At 40.7% G+C, this 23321-nt stretch overlaps 1 protein-coding gene and 1 pseudogene across 1 annotated transcript in view; one reads left to right on the top strand and one right to left on the bottom strand.

Moving 5' to 3' along the window:
* The window catches only part of LOC127664615 (L-lactate dehydrogenase A chain-like), a 31782-nt pseudogene extending 29843 nt beyond the window's left edge, over positions 1-1939 (bottom strand).
* The window catches only part of Chrm3 (cholinergic receptor muscarinic 3), a 492930-nt gene that overhangs the window by 155944 nt on the left and 313665 nt on the right, over positions 1-23321 (top strand). The window lies entirely within an intron of this gene.

Raw genomic sequence — 23321 nt, 5'->3', positions numbered from 1 at the left:
TGATTTTAATATATGGTCATATCCTTTTTCTTTTATTGAAAACAGACTTTTTCATAAAACAAGTTCTTATTATGGCCCCCCCAGGACTCCTCCAGGATCCTCCTTACCCCCTCCCATCTGGATCGACCCCCTTTCCAACTCGGAAAACTAACATGAATCTAAATAATAATAAAATAAAATAAAATGATACAAAACAAACTGAAATACAACAAAACAAAATTCACAAGAAATACATATACATGCAGAGGCAAACATTTTTGCACACATGAGAATCCCATAAAAATATAAAAATGGAAGCCATTATATATTCAAAGAATCCGTAAGGTAAAAAAATTAAATAAATAACATAATTGTGAATAGATAGATGGATAAATACCATCACTAAACATTATGAGACAAAAACAAAAAACAAAAACAAAAACACCTTCAAAGATGCCATTGAATTCATTTTGCTGGGTATAGGCCTGTGCTTAGAAGTGGTTTGGATGCCCAATGAGACTCCATTGGAGAAAACTAATTTTTCATGTATTTAAGTAGCTATTTATTGAAGATAGCTTGTGGGTTAGACACAAGGTCTTACATACACTTCTCCTCTCAACACTGGGACCTATGTGATCCCTTTTCATGCTGCCACAGTCTCTGTGATCACATGTAGAGTGGTCCTGATGTGTTTAGAAGCCTTGATTCCATGTTGTCTGCCATCCCTCTGGCTTTTACATTCTTTCAGACTCCTTTTCAACAAGGTTCTCTGAACTCTGAGGAGAAGGATTTGATGGAGACACCCCATGTAGGACTGAGTGCTCCAAGGTCTTTCACTCACCGCACATTGTCTGGATGTGGGTCTCTGTATTTATTCCAATCTACTGCTTTTCTAATGGTGATTCAGCAAACCACTGATCTAGGTTACACTAGTGTAATAATCTCACAAAGCTTGTATGAGTAACCAACCAATATCTGATTGGATTTAAGGTCCACTTAATGCAATGAAACCCAAACCAAACACTACTCATGTGGCCAAGAACCTGAGACTATATACCTCAGGGATCTAGGGAAAACCCAATTCTACTATTCTACTAAAGAAATGTGGCAATATAAATGACTCCTAAAAACATTCTGCTATACTCTTAGATGTTTTTTGAAAGTTTTTCCTCCTATCAGTTATCTTAATGAAAGTCATATTTACAGCTGCCTTGTGTCAGTAGTATGTCATGAAGTGTTCCCCTCAGACCTCTGAGCCCTCATGAGAGTTGTTACACTTCTAGCAAAGTATTGTTCAAGAAAGAAGTATCATTTGTCAATGTAAAGACAGTCATATCTAAGAAGGACTATTATGGCATTCTTTCCACACTTTCCACTGTGTGTTTAACAATGGCCAATGTTGCAAGCCTAAGGGATAGAATAGTAATGGCTTCACTTCAGATGTCTATGGGCCAAGGTAACAAGGTTTTTTAAAATAAGATACAGGCCCATGAGAGCTCTGGAATCATATCATATAGATGATTGTCTCTGCACAAAGCCTGTTAGGACTTTGGCTCAATGCAGTGATTTATACCGCCACCTGTATGTGCAATTATATTAAATAAATTCATGAATTGGTGTGTCATAGCTTTATGATTGATTTTCTAAAACATGTTTTGTGATTCTAATAATTCACATATATTTACACTCAGCAGAAATATCTACTGCATCTTTAACATTTTTATTGGTTATTTGAGAATTTCACATCATGAACCCTGAACACCCTTACTTCCCAGTCCTCCCAGGCCTGTTCCCTAAACCCTTGGGAACCTCCCCCACCAAAGGAGGAAGAGGAATAAGAGGAGGAAGGAAGGAAAGAAAAGATATTCAATTTGTAATGCCTGTATATTCACTGGAGCATGGTCAAACTTCCTGTGGACAGCCCCTTAAAGAAAACAGTCCTTAACCTACCTGTATCCATGCTGGAAGCTATCAGTTGTGGAGAGGTACACTTTAGCATCCTCCTCACAATTTTTCAGAGCTCTCTTCAATGGCTTTTTGTCTAGACTGTTACTTTGGGGAGGGGGAGGGGATATCACAGAAGCCTTCAATGTCCCTCCTTAACTGTGACCTTGCAATCATCAATAACATGCAAAAGTGGCTTCCCTGCCTTGTTTTTTTTATAGTCAGCAGGAGTACTGATCATGGATTTACACATGGCTTCTGGCAACGGCTGTGCCATGGACCCCTGCATGGTGCCAGTGGCAGTACAAAATATGGACATCAACTCTGCCTCTGCACAGGCCATGGACACCATCATAGCCTTCATGGCCACACAGGACATCAACATAGCCTCAGGTGACAGTACAGACCACTCATATCAACATGGCTCTCTATGGGAATGCATCCCACTGACAATTATCATCAAGGTAGGAACATGGCAGTATCCAGGCAGGCATGGTGCAGGGGGAGCTGAGAGTTCTACATCTTTATCTGAAGGCTGCTAGCAGAATGCTGGCTTCCAGGCAGCTAGGATGAAGGTCTTAAAGCCCACGCCCACAGTGACACACCTACTCCAAGGCCACACCTCCTAATAGTGCCACTCCCTGGGCCAAGCATATACAAACCATCAGATGGACCATTCCTGAGACCCATCTCAGATATCCTACTATGTAAAGTATATAATGTGCTTAACCTAAAAGTTAATCAGAGGCCTGGCATTGTAGCACACATCTCTAGTCCCAGCACCCAGGATGCTGTAATTAACTGGAAGCAACCCTTGTAAGATGTGATGCCTGCATTCCTGGACCGGGATTTAGACTCCACCTTAGCCATTCTCTACTTCACTTAGACCCATTCTCCTATAGAAAGGAGATAGTAATGTAGTAAGAATAAGATGTCTCTGCTTTTCCTTTTTTAACCTGCAGAATAAAGGCATAGTTCAGAAGCATTATTATGGGCTTTCTCATTCCTAAAAGATTTATCCTTTTACAAATTAGTTCACTTTGGGACTCAACAATTTCCTAGAGAGGCTCTCATTTCTCACACTTGCTTGGTGTACATGCTGATTGGTTTGTGTTTTAGAGCTTTTCAGCTACAGTCAGTCCTTAATCATAGTTACTACTTATGTTCTTATATGATTCTTACAGTGTAGTGAGCATTGCTCTGGATATGATAAATTATTTAAAACTAAGTCCACATAAAATCTCCATGAAACAGGCACTATATGTAGAACACTAGAAGTAGCTGTCATTATCACTAATGTACAGAGAAGGAAATAAAGTCACTGGGAAATTAAAATCTTTGAGCTGGGCAGACAATGACTTGAGTTCAGATCATCCCTAGAGCCCACTTAAAGCTGAGCAGGTATGACAGCTACCTAGGAACAAAAAAGACAGGGAAACCACAGTGTTAGCTAGACTAGGCGGAGCTGGTGAGCTCTAGGCTGCCAAGAGAGTCTCCCTCGATAAATAATGGCAAGAAAGCCAAGCGATTCTGACTTCAGGTTTCCACACGAGAAAGCACCCATGTGTAAATGTGTCCCTTCCACAGCTTGCTCCCATACATATGTAAGTATGTGCATATGTACAATTTTGAAATATTGCTGGTTTTCTTCCTTTCCAAGAAATTAAGTACTTTTCCCAGAATCCTGCAGCTCAAAGATAGCTTTGAGTTGAAATCTGAATGTAAGCACTCTGACTCGTCTGTTCCTAAGCATCCTGGCTCGTGCTTCTTTACTTTTCTTCATCTGTGTGCCACATGCCAATCTCTTAGGACGAGCAGAGAGTAAGATGCACAGTTCTATAGATTTCATTGGTTACCACCATGTCCTCTGTCATGAAGAGTTTGAGACTATAAACATAACATTACTTTCACATCATTCTGGGTGATACTTAGAGCCAGTCTGAGCTGTGGGGAAACATGCAAACACACACACACACACACACACACTCACATACACACGTGCACGCACACACATGCACACATACATACACACATATGCACACACATGTATCACATACTGAAATGGTTGAAGATGTCGGTGCACTTCAACTTCTCTTTTGAAATCATATGGTGTGGATACTATTATCTGACAAGGAAGGAACCTTAAATTCTTCCCTGCTGCTTTTTAACTATTTATATAATCTTTTGGTTTGGCCAAGAGTCTAAGCAACTGTTTATGCCTTGCTGGAAAAATCATTGTTCTTCAAAAAAAAAAAAAAAGTGAAAGATATAGCTGGTGGGTGGTCATCTAGCATTTATTAAGACTAAGAGAACAATCAAGTTTTTCTGATTTGCCTTCTGAAGCATGCCTAGGCATATCACCCAGAGTCACTCCCACTTGCTGTTCTCATGTGATTTTTACATATATATATATATATATATATATATATATATATCAATACGTATATGTATTGAACATCAATGGATATATGTATATCTAAATGACACATATAGTAACAGGTTATTAAGAAGTTACAAAGTCCAAGTTTTCAGAGGATGACCCCTTGACTCATTTACCCAAAAGTATATCTCCCTAGGGCTGCCACTGAGCATCCGTTATGTCTCAGGCATCCGACACCCCTCATGAGTGCTCTGTGAGCCATAGGCCCTATGAAGATACTGAGACTGAGCCAAAGCTGGTTCTTTAAACAGACCTCCAGATGCTAAGATGCTCAGACATGGAGATGCGCCAGAGTTGTGTTTTGTCATTTTCTCCCTTCTGAGAAAGAGGAAGTTACTTGATACCCAGCCAACGGATGGTTTATACACCGAGTATGAGAATGGAGCCGAGCATTCCCATGTCGCCTTGGAAGAGCTCCAAGCTGCCCTCAGCCAGTGTGTCCTCCCCGCTTGTCTGTACGGGAGCGTGAACTTAGTGAAGAAAACATAATGAAGTGGCATCTTCCACGGTCCTTCTCAGGACAGTCTTTAACGTCCATGTAGTATTGTATTAGTTTGGGTTCTCTAGAGTCACAGAACATATGCATACTCTTTATATAGTTATGGAATTTGTCAATGACTTACAGTCTATAGTCCAACTCCCCAACAATGATCAGCAGCAGCTGTGGATGGAAGTCCAAGGATCTAGCAGTTTCTCAGTCCCACGAGGCAAGCAGGCAAGGAAGAGTGAGAGAGAGTCTTCCTTCTTCCAATGTCCTTATATATCTCCAGCAGAGGGTGTAGCCCAGATTAAAGGCTGTAGGTCTCCAACAGAGGGTTGTGGCCCGGATTAAAGGTGTGTGCATCCATGCCTTTAATCCCAAATAATCTTGAACTTGGAGATCTCCTTGTCTTACCCACTATGCTTCAAGGTCTCCATGCCAAGATCCAAGTCAGAAACTTATATCTCTGAGCCTCCAAATTAGGATCATAGGTGAGCCTTCCAATTCTAGACTGTAGTTCATTCCAGATATAGTCAAGTTGACAACCAGGTCAACTTGACACAAATAATATCTCATGTCCACATGAAACAATAACAAGATTGTGAATATGCCTAACATGATATAACTATTCCTCGTACAATCGCAAACACATTTGTAAATTTACAATGGGGAAATGTCCCTTGGGAACATTCTTTTAGTGTTTCAATACCAATTGATGTTAAAAGGATTGGAAGAAAGACAAATGTATCTTCAAAAAAATAAGATAGAAGCATTCATATTACTTATAATCCTCGTTTCTGCAACTGGTTAGTGGCCTTAGCTGGTATTTATAACTACCTTCCTCTCCTACCCATTCTATATTTCCTTCACCTTCGGCAAGCACCTCAGCAGGTCTTGGCTCTTTTCCTGGAGGATTGACCCATACCTTCATTCCTGATGGGTCTGTGTCCTTTGTCATCCTGCTTGGATTAGGCTGTTGTAGTTTCCCATTGACTTTAATCACAGGACATAGTAGTACTAAGAGATGCCCTAGGGAATCTCCTGCACTCCAGACATAATCCTGCTTACCTCCATTGTGGAGAGGCAATCCAATTTCCCCATGGTAATCTGGATATATCACCTGTCCTAACATTGTTATTCCTTTCTTAGCCTGTTGATTTAAAGGCATTAGAAGCCCAAAATGGCCAGGGGGAAGTCTGAGCTTCCAGTTCAATAGAATGCTTTTTGTGGCTCCTGGTAGGAGCACTCCCCCCTCTGGAACCAAAACTTCTAGGCCAGCAGAACCTAAATTTGTGAGGACAAGAAGCAAAAATGTTCCTAGAGGGTCACTAGGAGTGATAGTGAGTGGAACTATTCCCTTTTCCACCCCTTGATTCCTGGACCTATGGATCCTGGCTATGGGAGAAACTGTACCATATATTGAACACTGATTCAAAGCATATACTGCCTTCTGAAGAACTCTGCACCAGCCCTCCATACTGTTGCCACCTAATTGGCGCCGTAACTGTGTCTTCAAAAGGCCATTCCATCTTTCTATCAGACCAGCTTCTTCAGGATGATGGGGAACATGGTAAGACGAGTGCATTCCATAATCGCAGGCCCACTGTTTCACTTCTCTACTTCTCTGGCTGTGAAATGAGTTCCGTGGTCAGAAGCAATACTGTGTGGAATACCATGATGATAGATAAGGCATTCTGTGAGTCCACGGATGGTGGTTTTGGCAGAAGCATTACGTGCAGGAAAGGCAAATCCATAACCAGAATATGTATCTACTCCAGTAAGAACAAAACACTGTTCTTTCCACGGGGGAAGTGGTCCAATATAGTCAAACTGCCACCAGGTTGCTGGCTGGTCACCTCGAGGAATGGTGCCATATCTGGGGCTCAGTGTTGGTTTCTGCTGTTGGCAGATCTGGCATTCAGCAGCAGCTGTAGCGAGGTCAGTCTTGGTGAGTAGAAGTTCGTTTTGCTGAGCCCAAGCATAACCTCCATCTCGGCCACCATGGCCACTTTGTTCATGTGCCCACTGGGCAATAACTGGGATGGCTGGGGAAAGAGGCTGACTGTCCACAGAACAGGTCATCTTATCCACTTGATTATTGAACTCCTCCTCAGCTGAAGTCACCTTTTGGGATACAAATATCTTCACATCCTTTGCCCATTTGGAGAGATCTATCCACATACTTCTTCCCCAGATGTCTTTCTCACCAATTTTCCAATTGTGATCTTTCCATGTCCCTGACAATCCAGCCAATCCATTGACTACAGCCCATGAGTCAGTGAACAATCATACATCTGGCCATTTCTTCTTTCAAACAAACTGTAATACCATGTGTACTGCACAAAGTTCTGCCCACTGTGAAGATTTTCCTTCACCTGTATCTTTCAGGCTTGTCCCAGAAAGGGGTTGTAATGCTGCAGCTGTCCACTTCTAGGTGGTGCCTGCATAACGTGCAGAGCCATCAGTAAACCAGGTCCTAGTCTTCTCTTCTTCAGTCAACTGGTCATAGGGAACACCCCATGAGGCTATAGGTGCATGCTTGGCAGCAGATTGCATTGTAACAGGAGTAGAAATCATAGGCATCTGAACAACTTCTTCATGTAACTTGCTTGTGCCTTCAGGACCTGCTCTGGCCCAATCATGTATATACCACTTCCATTTGATAATAGACTGCTGTTGTGCACACCCTACTTTATAACTTGGAGAGTCTGATAAAACCCAGCTCATGATGGGCAGTTCAGGTCGCATAGTAACTTGGTGTCCTATTGTCAAACATTCAGTTTCCACTAAGGCCCAATAGCAGGCCAAGAGCTAATTTTCAAAGGGAGAATAGTTGTCTACAGATGATGGTAGAGCTTTGCTCCAAAATCCCAAAGGTCTCTTCTGCGATTCACCTACAGGGGCCTGCCAGAGGCTCCAAACAGCATCTTTACCTGCCACTGACACCTCAAGTACCATTGGATCTGCTGGATCATGTGGTCCAAGTGGTAGTGCAGCCTGCATAGCAGCCTGGACCTGTTGAAGAGCCTTCTCCTGTTCTGGGCCCCACACAAAGCTAGCAGCTTTCCGGGTCACTCGGTAAATAGGCCTGAGTAACACTCCTTTTTTTTTTTTTTTTTTTTTTTTTAATTTTTTTAAAGATTTATTTTATATAAATACACTGTATTGTTTTCAGACACACCAGAAGAGGGCATCAGATCCCATTACAGATGGTGGTGAGCCACCGTGTGGTTGCTGGGATTTGAACTCAGTACCTCTGCAAGAGCAGTCAGTGCTCTTTTTTTTTTTTTCCGATATAATTTATTTACATTTCAAATGATTTCCCCTTTTCTAGCCCCCCCACTCCCCGAAAGTCCCGCAAGCCCCCTTCTCTTCCCCTGTCCTCCCACCCACCCCTTCCCACTTCCCCGTTCTGGTTTTGCTGAATACTGTTTCACTGAGTCTTTCCAGAACCAGGGGCCACTCCTCCTTTCTTCTTGTACCTCATTTGATGTGTGGATTATGTTTTGGGTATTCCAGTTTTCTAGGTTAATATCCACTTATTAGTGAGTGCATACCATGATTCACCTTTTGAGTCTGGGTTACCTCACTTAGTATGATATTCTCTAGCTCCATCCATTTGCCTAAGAATTTCATGAATTCATTGTTTCTAATGGCTGAATAGTACTCCATTGTGTAGATATACCACATTTTTTGCATCCACTCTTCTGTTGAGGGATACCTGGGTTCTTTCCAGCATCTGGCAATTACAAATAGGGCTGCTATGAACATAGTAGAACATGTATCCTTATTACATGGTGGGGAGTCTTCTGGGTATATGCCCAGGAGTGGTATAGCAGGATCTTCTGGAAGTAAGGTGCCCAGTTTTCGGAGGAACCGCCAGACTGATTTCCAGAGTGGTTGTACCAATTTGCAACCCCACCAGCAGTGGAGGAGTGTTCCTCTTTCTCCACACCCTCTCCAACACCTGCTGTCTCCTGAATTTTTAATCTTAGCCATTCTGACTGGTGTAAGATGAAATCTTAGGGTTGTTTTGATTTGCATTTCCCTAATGACTAATGAAGTTGAGCATTTTTTAAGATGCTTCTCCGCCATCCGAAGTTCTTCAGGTGAGAATTCTTTGTTTAACTCTGTACCCCATTTTTTAATAGGGTTGTTTGGTTTTCTGGAGTCTAACTTCTTGAGTTCTTTATATATATTGGATATTAGCCCTCTATCTGATGTAGGATTGGTGAAGATCTTTTCCCAATTTGTTGGTTGCCGATTTGTCCTCTTGATGGTGTCCTTTGCCTTACAGAAACTTTGTAATTTTATGAGGTCCCATTTGTCAATTCTTGCTCTTAGAGCATACGCTATTGGTGTTCTGTTCAGAAACTTTCTCCCTGTACCGATGTCCTCAAGGGTCTTCCCCAGTTTTTTTTCTATTAGCTTCAGAGTGTCTGGCTTTATGTGGAGGTCCTTGATCCATTTGGATTTGAGCTTAGTACAAGGAGACAAGGATGGATCAATTCGCATTCTTCTGCATGCTGACCTCCAGTTGAACCAGCACCATTTGTTGAAAAGGCTATCTTTTTTCCATTGGATGTTTTCAGCCTCTTTGTCGAGGATCAAGTGGCCATAGGTGTGTGGGTTCATTTCTGGATCTTCAATCCTGTTCCATTGATCCTCCTGTCTGTCACTGTACCAATACCATGCAGTTTTTAACACTATTGCTCTGTAGTATTGCTTGAGGTCAGGGATACTGATTCCCCCAGATTTCCTTTTGTTGCTGAGAATAGTTTTAGCTATCCTGGGTTTTTTGTTGTTCCAGATGAATTTGATAATTGCTCTTTCTAGCTCTGTGAAGAATTGAGTTGGGATTTTGAAAAGGGAGATATAACAACGGAAACTGAGGAAATCCAAAAAATCATCAGATCCTACTACAAGAGCCTATACTCAACACAACTGGAGAATCTGGAGGAAATGGACAATTTCCTTGACAGATACCAAATACCAAAATTAAATCAGGACCAACTAGACCATCTAAACAGTCCCATAATGCCTAAAGAAATAGAAGGAGTCATAGAAAGTCTTCCAACCAAAAAAAGCACAGGACCAGATGGCTTCAGTGCAGAATTCTACCAGACCTTCAAAGAAGAGTTAACACCAATACTCTTCAAACTATTCCACAAAATAGAAACAGAAGGAACACTACCCAATTCCTTCTACGAAGCCACAATTACGCTGATACCAAAGCCACACAAAGATCCAACAAAGAAAGAGAACTTCAGACCAATTTCCCTTATGAACATCGATGCAAAAATACTCAATAAAATTCTTGCCAACCGAATCCAAGAACACATCAAAACGATCATCCACCATGATCAAGTAGGCTTTATCCCAGGAATGCAGGGTTGGTTCAATATACGGAAATCCATCAATACAATCCACTACATAAACAAACTCAAAGAACAAAACCACATGGTCATTTCATTGGATGCTGAAAAAGCATTTGACAAAATTCAGCATCCCTTCATGCTTAAAGTCTTGGAGAGAACAGGAATTCAAGGCCCATACCTAAACATAGTAAAAGCAATATACAGCAAACCGGTAGCCAGCATCAAACTAAATGGAGAGAAACTTGAAGCAATCCCACTGAAATCAGGGACCAGACAAGGCTGCCCCCTTTCTCCTTATCTTTTCAATATTGTACTTGAGGTACTAGCTCGGGCAATTCGACAACATAAGGAGGTCAAAGGGATACAAATTGGAAAGGAAGAAGTCAAACTATCATTATTTGCAGACGACATGATCGTCTACCTAAGTGACCCAAAGAACTCCACTAGAGAGCTCCTACAGCTGATAAACAACTTCAGCAAAGTGGCAGGTTATAAAGTCAACTCAAGCAAATCAGTGGCCTTCCTATACTCAAAGGATAAGCAGGCTGAGAAAGAAATTAGGGAAATGACCCCCTTCACAATAGCCACAAACAGTATAAAGTATCTTGGGGTGACTCTTACCAAACATGTGAAAGATCTGTATGACAAGAACTTCAAGACTCTGAAGAAGGAAATGGAAGAAGACCTCAAAAAATGGGAAAACCTCCCATGCTCATGGATCGGCAGAATCAATATAGTTAAAATGGCCATTTTGCCTAAAGCACTATACAGATTCAATGAGTAACACTCCTAAGTGAGGAATGTGCTGTCTCCAGAATCCAAATAGACCCACTAAACGTTGTGCTTCTTTCTTGGTGGTGAGAGGGGCCAGGTGCAATAACTTATCTTTCACCTTAGAAGGAATATCTCTGCATGCCCCACACCAGTGTACTCCTAAGAATTTCACTGAAGTAGATGGTCCTTGAATCTTGGTTGGATTTATTTCCCATCCTCTGATACACATATGTGTTACCAATGAATCCAAAGTGGTTGCTACTTCCTGCTCACTTGGTCCAATCAGCATAATATCATCAATATAGTGCACCAATGTGATATTTTGTGGAAGAGACAAACAATCAAGGTCCCTTCTAACTAAGTTATGACACAGGGCAGGAGAGTTAATATATCCTTGAGGCAAAACTGTAAAGGTATACTGATGGCCTTGCCAACTGAAAGCAAATTGCTTCTGGTGGTCCTTATGGACAGGTACTGAGAAGAAGGCATTTGCCAGGTCAATAGCTGCATACCAGGTTCCAGGAGATGTGTTAATTTGCTCAAGTAACGAAACTACATCTGGTACAGCAGCTGCAATTGGAGTTACTACCTGATTTAATTTTCGATAGTCAACTGTCATCCTCCATGATCCCTCTGTCTTCTGCACTGGCCAGATGGGAGAGTTAAAGGGAGATGTGGTGGGAACCACCACCCCTACATCTTTCAAATCCTTGATTGTGGCAGTAATTTCTGCAATTCCTCCAGGAATACGATATTGTTTTTGATTCACTATTTTCTTTGGCAGAGGCAACTCTAAAGGCTTCCATTTGCCTTTCTAACCATAATAGCCCTCACTCCACAGGTCAGAGAACCAATGTGAGAATTCTGCCAATTTCTGAGTATATCTACCCCAATTATATATTCTGGAACTGGGGAAATGACCACAGGATGTGTTTGGGGACCCACTGGACCTACTGTGAGTCACACATCAGTCAAAACTCCATTAATCACCTGTCCTCCATAAGCTCCTATTCTAAATGAAGGGCCACAATGTTTCTTGGGATCTCCTGGAATCAGTGTCAATTCAGAACCAGTATCCAATAGCCCCCAGAAAGTCTGATTATTTCCTTTCCCCCAGTGTACAGTTACCCTTGTAAAAGGCCGTAGGTCCCTCTGGGGAAGAATAGGAGAAAGACTAACAGCAAAACTTGTAGGTGTCTTATCAAGATGCTTCCTCAGGGGAACACGGCCACCACTTCATTCAAGGGGTTCTGGATCTGTAAACTGGCTCAAGTCTGGAAATTGATTCACTGGCCGAGATTGCCTTTTGCCATGATCCAATGCAGCCTTTCTATCATTTGTTTGAGGATTTTTCTGCTTATACAGATCAAACAGATATGCAGTAGGTTTCCTATGTATTTCATCCCTGGAAACACCACGATCGATTAGCCAGCACCAAAGGTCCAAACGAGTCATACCATTATAAGTTCCACCTCTCTGCCCATTACGGGATATATCATTATAAACATTGTTATGTCTACACTGTCCATTATAATAACTACAATCACCTTGTCTCTGGCGATTCAATGCTGCCACCTGGCCCTTGTTAACTCAGGGCCCAATTAAACCTATTGAATTTAATTCATCTAATTGAGCAGCAGCATCTCCAACCCTAAAGTCTGGCACAAGGAAAAGGGCAAGAACAAAACTCTTTAAATGTGCTGGTGCCCCTCTCACCAGTTTGCATCTTATAGGACTGGTGAAGGGCATATCTTCTGGACCTTCCCACTGTGGAGGATTAGGTTTTACACAATGTATCCACTCTAGCATTGCAATTTCCCTAAGCCATAAAATCCCTTCATCAACACTAAGCCGAGGGATATCAGGCATCTCCAACTCCTTTTCAGTAGGCCATCTTTTGACAAATACTTCAGTTAACCAATCAAACAAACTTTTGACACCTTTTGTGACTGTGAAAGCTTCCATATTAAACCTAGAATCTCCACTCAGAGGGCCCATGCCAATAAACTCAGCCTGCTCTAGTTTTATGTTCCTTCCACCATTATCCCACACCGTTAAAATCCATTCCCAAACATATTCTCCAGATTTCTGCTAGAATGAATTAGCAAACTCATTAAGCTCCTTATTAGTATAGTGTATTTCCTCGTGGAATACACTTTCTACTTCCCCTCTAGGGGCCTGCTTTGCCTTGAATCTGGTTATAGGTCTAGAAGAAACTATTGGTGGGCCTTGAGAAACATCAGTATTGTCAGCAAAAGTCACTGCTGGTTTATCAGGCAGGCTCTGAGGGATTAATTTCCTCAAGTGGAGAAGGCATTATTTCAAGGGGTGGGGCTGAGGGTACTACTTCTTCAGGTTGAGCAAATTCTTGAAAATCTGAAGATTAAAAATTCTCAATTTCAACAGGGTCTTCCCACACATCCCCATCCCAAGTTATAGAATCCCATTCTTTGCCAATTAATTCCCTTACTCTAACTGCTGACACCTTCTGAGGTTGAGACTTAAATTTTCGCTGTAATTCAGCCAACCTTATAATGAGGGCTTCAGTTTGATTTTCTGCTACTTGAGCTCTATGGCTGCTAGAGAGTAGATTCTCTTCAAGGGCACACTTAGCAACTTTTAGATTGTTTACTTGAGTCTGGAGCTCTTCGATTTTATCACACAGCTCCTTCCTTTCCTTCATTGTTTTTTCCCCGAGATGCTAAGAGCAACCAGCCAGCAAAATCATTTTCTGATTTTTTTCCCCAACTTGGAGAAAGTATTGTATACCACCGAATCACCTAATTCATCAAGATAATCAAAGGCATTAGCGTCTTTAAGCTTGAGATATAGTTTCATCCACGGGTCTTCAATATTCTCCGAGCTTCCAGGAGGGAGAGAATCTGGAGAAGTTTCAGTAGTTGAAGGTGCTATTGGATCAACCAACCAACTCCAAAATTTTGAAATATTCATCCTTATACTTCTGCTCCTCTAGAACCACTCCCGGTACCAACTTCTGTATTAGTTTGGGTTCTCTAGATTCACAGAACATATGGATAGTCTTTATATAGTTAGGGAATTTGTCAATGACTTACAGTCTATAGTCCAACTCCCCAACAATGATCAGTAGCAGCTGTGGATGGAAGTCCAAGGATCTAGCAGTTTCTCAGTCCCACGAGGCAAGCAGGCAAGGAAGAGTGAGAGAGAGTCTTCCTTCTTCCAATGTCCTTATATATCTCCAGCAGAGGGTGTAGCCCAGATTAAAGGCTGTAGGTCTCCAACAGAGGGTGTGGCCCGGATTAAAGGTGTGTGCATCCATGCCTTTAATCCCAAATGATCTTGAACTCAGAGATCTCCTTGTCTTACCCACTATGCTTCAAGGTCTCCATGCCAAGATCCAGGTCAGAAACTTATATCTCTGAGCCTCCAAATTAGGATCATAGGTGAGCCTTCCAATTCTAGACTGTAGTTCATTCCAGATATAGTCAAGTTGACAACCAGGAATAGCCACTACAAGTACCAAGGCATATTCTGACTTATAGAAACATAACTTTGTTTCCTCACTGTGGATATTGATAATGTAAAGGAGGAGAAGGAAGTAAAAACTTGAAGCCTACTTTTTTAAAGTTCTATGAAACACTGTCTTCTGAATATGTCACTGCTTACATAACCATGAGCACACAGCATCTGTGGCTACCTGCACTGAAAAATGAAGCTCGCGAGTAGGAGAGGGACAAGTTGGAAGGAAGAAAGGAGTCTACAGAGGGAAAGAGCAGATAAGAAGAGTAGCAGGAGATAAACAAATATACAATACACTCTATAAATATATGAGGTTTATTAATAGTCACATTTTAAAAAGTGATTTCCTTTAAATTTTCAAATGTTCTCATGAGATAGATATTGTTTTTACCCTTAAATGGAAAAATCAGATGGTAAAACCCATTTAAGAGTTCAAAGTTATTAAGCAGAAAAGTTAGCACTCATTTCCATTTATTCTTAAGGAAATCCTTCCCATGTGTGTGTGTGTATGTTTGTGTGTGTGTTTATAGAGTACAAATAAAGTTCCCATAGATAAGCATTTATTATTTAACTGATGCTAAAAACACCCTAATCACAACACTCGCCTTCTTGTTTGACAGCTTTTGGTACAGACACAATTAAAACTCAGTCATCCAAGCCACTGATTAAATAGAAGTTACCAAGAGTGCTGTGTTCTAAGTAGTTTATAGGTGAGCAGCACTGTTATTATCTTCAGTATATGGTCATTTAATACCCAAGCCATCTAAAAAGTAAGTAATAGTCTTACCTTAGAAGTGATGGGATAGAGGTGCCCAGTCACACTGTGGAAGAGCCTGAGGGTAGTTACCGGCTTTGTTATTGTGAACTGAAATTAGGAGAAGAACTACTTAGGAGAGAGCAAAAGAATTCAAGTTCAACAAATGGCTTGGGCTTCTTCATCTTTGCCATAATCTTGTACCCACTGTATAAAAGAGACCACAGGATTGAAGGAGATGACTTAGCGGATAAGGCATTTGCCACACGTATGTGAGGACCAATGTTAAGATCCCCAGAGTCCACAGCTCTACTGCCCTCCCAGCACTCTGAAGCCAGAGTCAGAGAACCTCCAGGGAGAGGCAGCTGGCTTAACTAGCTGAATCAACACATTCTGGCTTTAAGTAACAGAGCAGCCTCAATGGACACAGTGAGAGCAGTTCTGAAACATACCTGACGTCAACCTCTGGCCTTCATACACACATGTCAGTGAACACACACATACCACACTTAACTCACTCCATGCACGAAGTACGTGGAAATATCCCACATTTATAAGATTTCTTTTAAAACCCAGATACTTTCTAACCACATATCATTAAATAGCTACAGCTTTTAATTTCCTGTGAGAGAGCACAGTAATGCTAAATTGTGTACAAAGCAAAAAAAAAAAAAAAAAAAAAAAAAAAAAAAAAAAAAAACAGACTTTGTATACTATAAACTTGGGGTCCAGCCAGACAAAAAGTGTGCCAACTTGCTAACTTGTGAAATTCTCACTTGTAACTGCACTCACTTGAGAAATAGAATTTACAGACGATGTTCTGCCCTGAGGCTCAGAGAAGCAGCAGGCAGCTGGCCTGGTGATGTACCTACGATACCATCTCATAAGAAAGAAACAATTTTTTTTCTTTTACAATTTATTTTTTAATTTCTTACATTTTTAAGCCACTGACCTAATTAGTGCTTACCATAAGTGTGGTGTCAACCATTGGTGTGTTGGCAACATGCCAGCGAGGACACTCCTAAAGAGAAGTGGCTTCCCTTCACTCAGCCACTGTCAACTACTAGTAGCTCTTCAACTAAAAAAGAGACCCCAGTAGCTCCTCCCATTCCAGGCTGTAATTTTTAACTGGTCTGATCTTCTTTAGGTCTCATATAAGTAACCAACACCACTATAAGTTGATAGTTCATCTGTCCTGTTTCAGAACATGCATCCCCAGCCTATGGTTCATGCGGTCATGCTGCCTTTCTTCCACAGTGCTGCCTGATTCTCGGTGGGGAACATTTCTGAATCAGGTATTTGACCCAAGCAAGTGTGCTCTTGCCTTCTGAATGCTATTTTGCCACTGCCTTTGCTTTCTCCCTGTAGGGACGTAGCTCAGTCAGGTTGTCAAGTTCATAAGACATTGTCTCCTTCTGCAGAATTTACCTTAATAGCCCCAGTTAGTAGCCAGGGTCTAATGATTTTCTAATGATGTCTCTGCTTGGCAGAGCTTTCACACACTCTCTCTCTGCTCTCTCTGTTGACTCCATCCCCCTCCCCCCTCTCTGTATGTATGTATGTATGTATGTATGTATGTATGTATGTATGTATGTGTGGGTATATGCATGTAGGCAGGTGAATATGCATCAGTGTATGGAAACCACAGATAAACCTTGGATGCTCTTTTTCAGACACCATCCATACTGTTTTGTTTTGTTTTTTATTTGAAAGACAAGGTTACTCAGCATTGCCCATGAGTCACTGAGTAGCCTAGATTGACTAGCCCGTGAACTCAAGGGATCTACTCTTCGCCTCCCCAGTGCTGGGATAGAAGCACACCATGTTCTCCTTTTTTATTTAGGTTTCTTGAACCAAAATCATACATTCATGGCAATCACGTTACTGACCTATATCCCCAGGATCCATAATTTTTAAATTCCTGTATATTCATTACAGACATTGACTAATTTAATATGACATTTTATTCCCAGTGTACCATGTGCTTTGACCATTACCGCTGTTTTCTGCAGCCATCCTGACCCAGAGCACTATTTTTTTTCCTCATCTGAGTTACAGGAGCCACATCTTACTTAGATCACTGGCTCTGTACTCTGTGCTTCAGCCAAAAGCCAATATAACTCACCCAGAAGGCACAGCCTAAAGTTGTGAGCTAACTGCGAGGACATGCCCTGACCATCATGTGTAGTTACTCCATGGGGCACTCTATGATATGGTCCCTGATGAGGGACTTCCCTTGGCTTCTCCTTGCAAATATCCACTTGTGCCTTGCCTTCAACATAAACTGATGAACATAAACATTTTTCCAGGGACCTCCAGATAAGCTGTCCTCACTCTAGAGCAATGGTCCTCCATCTTCCTATTGCTGTGACCCTTTAACACAGTTCCTCGTGTTGTGGTGAGCCCCAACCATAAAAGAATTTTCATTGCTACTTCACAACTGAAACTTCACAACTGATCAGTCTCAGTTCTTAAGACCATCAAAAATAAGTGTTTTCTGTTAGGTGAGACCCACAGTTTGAGACCCATTTGCTCTAGACCGTCAGATGTGTCCTCTGGGATATTCATCATATAATACATTTCCCTTAGAAATGTGAGATTATCTGTTTTGCTTGGAAATGTTAAATCGGCATTCTGGCAGGCCTCTTGTGTGAATGAATCATATGGGACACGTGTATGTAATGTAAATATGAGTTGTGTGTTTCATGTTAAGTGTATATATGAATGAACATAACATTCATAACATAGCATAACATATAATGGCTCAGTGGAACCTAAAACATGGGAATCAGCAGATATAGACAATAATAGTTAATCCTCAAAGCCAGGTCAGCATGGCACAATCCTGTAATGCCAGAAATTGAGAGTTGGGATCAGGAGTTCAAGGTCATCCTTTGCTACATAATGAATTCCAAGCCTGCCTTTGTAAAATCAACTTGACTATGTAGGAGTCACACCTCTACCTGGGGCTTTGAGGGAATTTTGGGAGAGTAACTAAACAGAGAAGACCTACCCTGTATGTAGGTGGAACCATCTCAAAGATTGTGGACTAAAAGAAACAGTTGAAAGCCAGCTAAATAGCAGCACTCACTGTTCACCACTTCCTGATCCTCCAGCTGGGAGAAGTCTCAGCTACCACCATAGACTCCACCATGTGCTTTCTTCTATAATAGACTGTACTCTCTTAAACCATGACTCTAAATAAACCCCTCTTCTCTTATGCTGCCTCTGTTGGGGATTTTGTCACAGTGAAGAGAGTAGTAATATGACCCCTGTGGCACAATGTATTAACATAGGTTTTTCTCTTCAGAGTGGTGTGAGGGCAATGTATATTCAGACAAGATGATCTTTGAGTTTTGACTTTTGTTCTCCTGAAATGCTGACATGCTATAGCACACTCTCTTGTGGTATAGGGCTATAGTCTATTCTCAGTCTATCATAGGATCATGAAGGGAAACAGCCAATACTTTGCAATCATTATATTGCCAAGCTAAGCTGTTCAGTAGGCCAAGTGGATCACATGGATTTATAATTTGGAATATTTCCAATCTATGGTATATTCATCAATAAACAACTTGCGTGTCATTGCAACTGGGTATGTCATTGCTCCTGAGAACATCTGTACTAAGTGCTTGCTAAATGCTAAATGCAAAGGGTATTTAGTAAATACCTCTGCTGGCCTGAGTCTATGTTATCTGTAAGAATTATAAGGTACAATCCATATCTTCAAGTTTTGGTCATTAGACCTGAATATACAGGACATAGATGAAAACAAGGAGCTACATGTCATTGTATTTTCTCATGTGTATGTGTTACATGTGAGGGTTTTTGTGTGCAGGAGTGCATGCCCTTGTGTACATGAGCACCAACGGAGAACATTGGGTGTCCTTCTCTGTCACTTTCTGCCTTAGTTCTTCACATCAGGATCTCCACCAAACCTAGAGGTCAGGAATTTGCCACTAGGCTGACTGGCAGCAAGCATTGGTGACCTTCCCGACTCTACCATCTCCCCATCCTGGAATTACTAATGGCGTGCTCAGCTTTAAATGAGCACTGGGGATCCAAACTCAGGTCTTCATGCTTGCACTGCAAGTTATCCTAACCTCTGAGCCACCTCCTCAGCCCTGTGGTTTTATTTCCTATTGAGATAACAGATCTGATATTTGAGATCCCATTGACTTAGTACTCAGCTAGGAACTGCGTGTGTTGAAAGTGATTTAGATGTCTGACTCACTAGTCTCTCCCTTCTATCCTACAACCATGTTTCTGAGCAGACCTGTAAGGTTTATTTAAACTCCTTCATTTGGCTTCATGGCAGCATAAAGTCATCAGTGCCTTCACCATAAGAGGACTTTGTTTGATTTTCTACCATCCAGTACATTTTTATTGTCAAGATGGTTACTAATCACTCATTTTATTTTCTCTTAATGGGGAAGTTTTGCAAAAAATCTTGAGACTATTTAGAAAGAAATGCTTTAAATTATGACGTATCCCCTGATCTGCTGGCCAGTGAACACACCATGCCTTTAAACAGCACGACTCCATTTGATGAAATTTTCCAAAAGAGAAAAGCTCTCCCATGGCCATGCTGCTTTATTTGGAGCCCCAGGCCCCTTTCCCTCTCCTTAGAGCATGCTGTGACAGGGAATGGTAAGACATGGCTACATCTTTCTCATATTTGGTTGGAACTAGAATTCTAGAGTCTGAAATAGAAAATGAAGATATGTGTATCTCTTCTGGACTTGGGTTTTTGATATTATTTTTACAGTAAGCATGGGGAAATGGAGAGATAGATTTGTGGTTATGAGCACTAAGTTCTCTGACAGAGAACTTAAGTTCTATTTCCAGTAATTAGAGGCTCACAACTGCCTATATCAATAGTTCCAGAGAATCTGTCGCCTTCTTCTGGTCTCCATGGGGTCCTGCATGGACATGGCACATATAGATTCATGTAGACAAATGCACACGTATAGATAAAAACAACCAGCTTTTAAAACATTAAAACAAAGCATACCAGTGGTTTTGTTAAACTACATGCAAATACTTCAGTAATTTAAGAGCATATATAAGAAGAGAAGGGAGACAGAATAAAATTAAATATTAAATAGACTGAAAACAAGCCTTGACACAAGTGACTCCTTGAGGAGCAAAGGAACATGTATATGGGGTATATTAAAACTGCAACTGGGGACGCTTGTGTTGAGAGAAGTTCTTGTTAGCATACAGATTTCCCTGTGTCCTGCATGGCCAAGAACTGTGATATCTTCTCCCCATGCCCCGAACATGTTTTCTGTCACGTCATTCAAAAACCAGCTTGAAAAGTTTCTGTTGCCCTGCTGTACATGGTCTCTGCTGACCGGACATAAATCATAGTTACTGATACTTCACATTAACTCTCATGAAAATCATGAAGATATCAATGGTATAATCTTGAAACTGTATCAGTGCTTCAGTTTTTGAATAAGGAACAGGCCTCAGGAGATACCAATAGAGAACTCATTTTCAACTGGTAAGAAACAGTGATTCTTCATGCAAAGAAACTAAAACATTAAAATATAAAAAGATATGGAAAATATCATTAAATACATATAAATGTATCTGCATTTGTATGTACACACCATGAACACACCCACAAAGATATGAAAGTATATATATTATATATATTAAATAGACTGAAAACAATAATATATACATGTATGTGTATATATATATATATATTAAATACACTGAAAACAAACCTTGACTCCTTGAGGAGCAAAGCATAGTTAGCAGGTGGTTGACCTTTTTATGTGATTCTGGGTTCTCCTGTAAGCTGTAATAGGGAAAATGTCTGTTCAGTTACCTTTATGGGGGTAAATTATTTTGATTAGAAGTGTGTCTCACCTATATGAGAGCTGAAAGGTGTTCAAACCAAGCTCATCAGGCGAAGATGGTAAGCAGTTATATCTAAATGAAAGGAAATGACTCGGCGTGATTAAAGGAAGTGGAGAAGCAATAGCTTCACAGAGCACAACCCTCTGTTATCACCAGCAGATTAGAGAGATGAAAAGAGAAGCACCTGCCCTTTGGTCCTCTTCATGTCAAAGACAACCATCTGCCTTCCCCTCCCTCACAACATCTGCAATAAGTCCTGACATGAATGAAGCCGGTGTTGCTGTATCTGATGCTGAGTTTGAGCTAGACATAAGAACTTGGCTGATATATTCCTGCTTGCCTTCTCACATTGAATGCTATAAAAGTCAGTAGATATTTGTCTTTTTATACGTCATTGCCTTTTAAATGGATAGATAACATATGAATTCCACAGAAGTACATTGGGATTAATTTGGTTTGTAAAATACAGTCTCCATATTAACAGGAAATTTTGCAAACCATGAAAGAAGAAAAAAAAGAGTTTGGCATTAATTTTCATTTATTATTTTCATAGTGCTTAGCTTCCATTAAAAACATTCCATCTCAAATGAGCTGATAATACAGCCTTGTAATCCCATCTTCTGCAGAGGCTGAGGCAGTAGGATTGAAAGTTCAAGGCCAGCCAGATTACTGATTGATTTTAAGGCCAGCCAGGCCTTTTAATGAAATTCTGCCTCAAAAAGTAAGGAGAAGAAGGCCTAGGGTAAAACTCTGCAGCAGGGATTTTGAGTAGCATACCCAAGAGCTGAGGCTGTATCCTCAGTACAAGAAAAAAATAGATAGATATTTTAGATAGATAGATAGATGATAGATGATAGATGATAGATAGATGATAGATGATAGATAGATAGATAGATAGATAGATAGATAGATAGATAGATGATAGATAGGTAGATAGATAGATAGATAGATAGATAATGATAGATAAATGATAGATAGATAGATAGATAGATAGATAGATAGATAGATAGATAGATAGATAGATAGATAGGTAGGTAGATAGATAGATAGATAGATAGATAGATAGATAGATAGATAGATAGATAGATAGATAATGATAGATAAATGATAGATAGATAGACAGACAGACAGACAGACAGACAGACAGACAGACAGACAGACAGATAGATAGATAGATAGATAGATAGATAGATAGATAGATAAAGGAGATAGGGGTCTCTTTAAAAACATAAGTTGGCTACTCAAAAGGTGATGCATTTGGTATTCCTTGCTATGAAAACAGAAGAACTTGAGTTTGATGCCTGAAAGTCCATGTGAAAAAGCTAGGTGTGGCAGCACATGCCTGTAAACCCAGCTCTGGGGAGGAAGGGGCAGACAAATAACTGAGGCCTGCTATCGAGGCAATCTAGTAGTCAAATCAGTGTCTTTTGTTCAGATTTATTCAAAGACCTTATCCCAAAAAGTAATTCGGAATATAATTAAAGAAGACATTAAACATTGACCTTTGCCTTCTAGAAGCACACACGCCTTTGCATACTCACACATTTGTACACATGAACATTGCCCAAACATATATATATGAACACAAAGAAAAACTCTTTTATCATTTCTGTTTTGGTTGGCAATGTTGTGTTTTGTTTTAGTCAAGTTGTCCAGACAAATGGAACTCAGTGAATAAGCCTGATAAGCCAAGGCCCCAACCTTGATCTGGTCACCCATCTTCCTTTCCTCTCCCCTCATCTTTCTTTTCTCAGAGAGCAATTTCTGTCTATCCTTTGTGTCCTAACCCAGAAGCAGACAGCTGCAAGGATCCCTGATGTCTATGCACATGCTTATTAAAGAAAACGATCTTCTTTGTGGGAAGGTGACTAAAGCCATACTGACTGATAGTTATCTAGGTGTTTCCCTGTGGCTGGTGCTGGCTTTCTGTGGATTTTAGCTCTGGAATTGTACCAAAGTCTATTAATATATAACTGTGGCCTGTGTAGCTAGAAGAAGGTCTTTATGTGAATATCATGGAGGTGAACTTGTCCGGAAGCCTATTTTTCTTTGAAGCATGGAAGTTTGTCACAGCAAATGTCAGGGCTTTGAACATCACGAATCTAAACACAGACAAAAATAAAATTTCAGATAACTCCTTGGAACCAAAATAAGAGACCAGAAAATAGTTCTTTTCTTATTCCTATTTTTAATTATACT

This window comes from Apodemus sylvaticus, chromosome 14 (assembly GCF_947179515.1).
Source record: "Apodemus sylvaticus chromosome 14, mApoSyl1.1, whole genome shotgun sequence".
Classification (NCBI taxonomy): domain Eukaryota; kingdom Metazoa; phylum Chordata; class Mammalia; order Rodentia; family Muridae; genus Apodemus; species Apodemus sylvaticus.
Note: the sequence above shows the minus strand (reverse complement) of the source record. Positions and strands in the feature narration are given on the sequence as shown.